Here is a 5,303-nt window from a genome sequence, read left to right as displayed (position 1 = left end):
CAGTTGTCTCTTTCACAGAATGATTGTTGATGTGTGTTTGGTTCTATGATTTAGTGATGAGGGTGTTTGATTTATGATTTGTGTGTACAGCAACCAAAATATCTTCCTCTTCTGCCAGCCTATTGCATAAATGTCTCCCTCTTGAGGTAGTATGATGTAAGTGCGGCTTTAAGTGCTGAACGTATTCAGGCTTGGAGGTTGTTTTCTATTATTATTCTTCATAAAGATGAGTGGAGTGTGCAGCTGATTTTGGTAAGACCCTGGCCGCAGTAATCCCTGACATCAATCTTAGAGTGGAAATGAATGTCATAAACTAAAAGTATGATTTATGACAAATATTTTGAAGTTGAGTTTATCACTACATTTAATGCACAAGCTTTCATTCATCGAATGTTTATTTGAGCTCTCCCTCACCTAGATGGTTGTGTTTGTGTCTTTTTTCAAAATTACCTATTTCCTTCATGTTATTTGAGATTGTCTCGAACGTGATCATTTAGAAGGGATGATTTCTTGACCAGGCTGTCTTCAAATGTCCAATGAAAGACATCAACCATACTTTAAGAAATGAAGACACTGTAATCTGAACCTGTAATGAGCCTTGCTTATTATTGTAGTCGAGCTGATCCACCTAAGTCTGCTTTGACATACTTTATCCCAACAATTGGGAGATGGATTTTTATGATTTTGCAAAGACATATAGCATATAGTACCAATACCATACATCTGTAGCCTATACTGTAGCATTGATGACTTTTCTTCTGGTGCAACCCAGCAGGTCAAAGATGTGATATTTTATCTCAATATCTATATGTATTACTTCAATGTTCTAAAGTTCCCAGATATATTCTAATGACTTCACTTATCACGTGCATTTCCTTCTAGCTCCACATTGTCTGTAGACTCATTGGATGGACTCCCACAACAGGTACAGGTAGGCTGCATGCTTTTTTTCTGTCCATCATAAACATAATGCCATTGTTATTGTGAAACTTTGTAAAGCCACTCAGGTGTTAGCTTAAGGAGACTAGTCAGTTAGCTGAAAGTGACATCTCTTTGAGGAATCAGCTTATGCTTCTATTTTTTTTCCATGACACTTGAAATAAAGTGCATGTGATGTTTTCTTATTAACTCCACAGACAATAAAGTGAATGTTTTAAATAAGCACTTGCTAATTTAATGTTTAACTCCTCTCTTGCAGAACTTATTATGCATCATTTCTAACTTAATGAGACTCCCCACTGTGTTGCTCAGCAGGTGAAGTGGTAGTTTCTGTCTGGGGGGAAAAGTTTTAATTGTCTGGAATCAGTGGTTAAGGTCATGACTCAATAGACGAAGAATTTGTCCTCATTCTTCTTTTGTGGTTTTTTTTTTGTCTTCCTGCAGACAGCACTCAGACAAAGAAAGTCAGGTAGAAAGAAAATGTGGTTGATCTGATTTTCAAGTACATTTTCTTAATTTCAAGATTCCAATCACAGCTTAACAGTTAACAGGAAATAACAGATTTTCCTTTTCAATAATTATTTTTTCAGGAAAGGAGTAAAAGTAGTAGCAAGCAAGCCAGTCTTTTTTGAGAACAGAAGATTCTGAAAAGCCCATGATCATCAGTGTCCCCTACCATTAGGGCGGCCCGGCCCCCCCGCCCCCCCTTGAAGGTCAAATTAATCTTTTTTTTTTTTTCTTTTTTTTAGATTTATTTTTGGGCTTTTTGTGCCTTTTATTGTAGAGATATGATAGGAGATAGAGTCAGAAATCAGGGAAAGAAGTCATTTAAGGATACCTTTCCGATAGAACAGGACAGCTGTCATTAAAAGTAACTCATGAACACCAAGATTCCTTCAAGTGTTTGTGTCGCCGTCCGTCTGCCCGCACCCCTCCCCCCCGAAAGCTGTAAACCTAGGGGAAACACTGATAATGTTATTTGTGTTGTATCATTTTAAAAATCCGCTTTTTCTTTTTTTTCCTTCATTTCTCTCCCATTCCAGGCCTCAGCCCTCTCCTATCCCGCTTCCGCCTTTACCTCAACTGTTTCTTGCTCTTTCCCTCTCCATCTCCTCTTTGACCTCCCTCTCTGCGGGTCTCAGCTGTTGCATTTATGAAAACAAGACACTCGATTATGTTCACCTCACCATTGTCAAAGCTCCTTCGGAAACCTCATACATCCAGCGTTGCTTAAATCGACCCAACAATTTCTGATATAAGGCTTGAGGCTTGATGGATGATTGCACTTTAAAAGTGTGTGTGCTGAGGTGAGGGCGGTGTTGGTGTTAGGGATTAGTGGCCAATTGATCACTATGATGGGCTTGCAAAAATAACGGGCTGTCATTCCAGACGTAACGATCATAAATCTGTCCGTGGGGAGCGGGCTGATTGTGTAATTTGATGCCCCAGTCCTGTTTTGGTTGAGTTTGAAATGGGTGAGGTTTTTGTGCCAGAGCTGATTGTATTAATGCCTGTCAGACATTACAGGTAATGAGATTTCTGCTTATTGACAGGATGGGTGCAGTTGCTGGGTGGGTCTTTAGGGTCTATTTAAGGATGCAGCAAGAAGAGAGAAAAAAAAAGGGCAACTGATTTCATTGAATTTTACAGAATATGTTGAAGTTTTAACTCTGGAATTACAGCCCCTTGAGGTCTTTCTTATTTTCTCAGCTGATCGTGTTCCACAACAATATACAGTATCTACTAAACTTCAGTATACTATTCACTTCAGACATTTCTCTTTGTGCGTTTGTCCCTTCACAGATTTGTATTTGAGGGAACTGGATGGAAAACTTTGATTTCACTTACACCCATGAACTAAAGGGGACTAAAACCTGAACCAGCTTCAAGTGTTTTTATGTTTTCAGAACACCATGTATATCTTCTGAAAACAACAATCAAAAGGTCCTGATGAAGAATATTTTAAATGTCAGAAAGAGGTTGTCTTTCATCCTTTGTGAAAAGAAAAATGCACTATGTCAGATCAAGTCCACATGGGGCTAAATGTTTTTTCATCCACTGATCCATTCTTCATTTTTCTTCTGCTCATCTGGGGCTGGGTCCCAGTGGTAGCAGGCTTAGCCATGGACAGTGTAAAACATGGACCTTGTCTCAGTGACATCACCTATTGGTTTCTGAAGTGAAGTTTTGAAGCACATTGATGGCCATATTAGAAATGCTATCTCAACCTATTATTCGGTCAACTACAGTAAAGCATTCAAGCTGAGGCGGGCCTTAAGCCTCCGGGCACACGGCTACAAAACGTCCACTTGCAGTCAGACCAGTTATGCAACTTATCATGCATAATTTTTATCATTCATAAACTGATATTTTTTTACAAAACATCTCCAGGCTGTAAACATGTTTATTGCTGCTGTCCAATGTGCAAGTTAACAAAAGACATCTGGGTCTTGTCTCAAGCAATCACCCAAGTAACTGCAGTATTTGCACATTTTGTAATTTTTTACGTCATTTGTCAACACCAGAGGATGCCCCTTTGCCAAGATGACCCTCTTTCTGGCATCGTTTTCTAGATTGCATCCCCAGGTCAGAGGGATTTATAATTCCTATAGCTGCTTCTGGGTCCATCTCTGGGTCCCCTCTAAATGTGAAAGAGAACTTCCAAAGGGAGAAAGCCAGGATACATCCTCATCAGATACCCAACCCTTTCAACTGCCTTTTTTTTCGTTTAGAAAGATTATCAGATCTACTTGAAGCTTCCTCCCGAGGTCTGAGCTCCACAACCTATAGAAGGAAAATTATTTTGGCCACTTGTGTCTGTGATCTCACTATTTTGCAATTACCATGCTTTCCTTCATTACCACAGGTGAGGGCTTGAAAGTAGATGGACTGATTCATTCCTTCCAGGTCACCACTTCTTCACAGTTAAGGTTCAGCCAACATAGCCTAACAATGTCCAGAACCTTCAGCATCTCAGGGAAAATCTCATCCATGCCTGGCACCTTGGCAGTGATGAGCTTTAGGACAAACTCAACAACCTCTAGAAAAGATATATAGGCTTTGCCTCTTCAAATCCCAACTCCCCATCACAGGATGTGATGGCGGTGTTGACTAGTTCCTGAGTGTTTTCTGTCCATCCCTCCACGACAAAGAATGTGCCATCACTAGTTTTCCTTCCCTGCTGAATAGCAGGGAGAAGCCTTGCTTTCTACTCCTGATTTGACAAACAGTTTGCCAGAAATACCTTGAGGCCAAATAAAAGTCCTTCTCCATAACTCACCCAAATTCCTTCTAAATCCAGGTAATTACTTTCAAGACCATCCAGGCCACAGCCCTCCTGTTCACCCAGTACATGTCTGCTACTTCCAGAGACCACTTTGCTACAGAAACCCCCAAAGGTCTTTCTTTAGCCTGAAAGCTTCCTTCTCTGCTTCTCTCAATTAATAGGTTCATAGGTTGCGGCCAAAAGACAAACTCCTACCAGATGCTTCTACAATGGGGGTTTTGAATACGGCCCACTTAGATTCCTTTGGCAAAGACAATAAATTGTCACGTCTGTGATTGAAAGCTGCGACCGAAATATAACCTCTAGTACCATTATTCCAATCAGACCATCTGTTGCTTCAGGATTTCATGACATACCACCGTCTTCGGTTGCATCATGTCCTTGCTTGTCTGAAGGTGGTTCACATTATGTATGTGCTCCTTCATGTGTTTCTATGTGTGTGTCTCAAACCAGTTCATCCTCACTATAGATCAGGTTTTACCTCATCTGTTAAGCTTCTCATGCTATCATACCTAACCACTTGGTGGTGGTACGTTTCCAGCTATGCTCCTTTCTTTACATTAGGGTCCAGGACATATGGTTGCATATTTTAAAAATGTAACAATAGAGATGGTCATCAACCTTTGGCCAACAGTATGCTGAACCCAGGTACACATACGAATCACCTTGTGCTCAAACATGATGTTTCTTATGGCAAATCAGTCATAGCCTTCTTGTCCAGGACTTGCCTAGAGCAACCCCCAATTCCCTTTGTGTACCCACACCCTCCTACCTCCTGTTACCTGGTATGCCTCTGGGAAATGGCAAAATGCCATCCTTTTTCAAGGAATTTGGAATTTCTTGGTGGCATTTCACATTCTTAGGACCAAACTGCCATGCTTGGGATCAGCATGCTAAGGCAGCTGCCTTCGACTGCTGTCAGGCTTACACTATATTTGACCTCCTTGCATATCCATGTAGGTGGGCCCAAAAAGTAGCAGTTTCACAAAGTTATTTCCTGGTCAAAAGATGCTTGTCAGAGAGCTTTCCACCCTTAGAGTGATATATTTTCTGACATGTATTTGTTTTTTGTTTTCAA

This window comes from Labrus mixtus, chromosome 11 (assembly GCF_963584025.1).
Source record: "Labrus mixtus chromosome 11, fLabMix1.1, whole genome shotgun sequence".
Taxonomy (NCBI): Eukaryota; Metazoa; Chordata; class Actinopteri; order Labriformes; family Labridae; genus Labrus; species Labrus mixtus.
The sequence above is the reverse complement of the archived record's forward strand: the minus strand, read 5'-3'. Positions refer to the sequence as shown.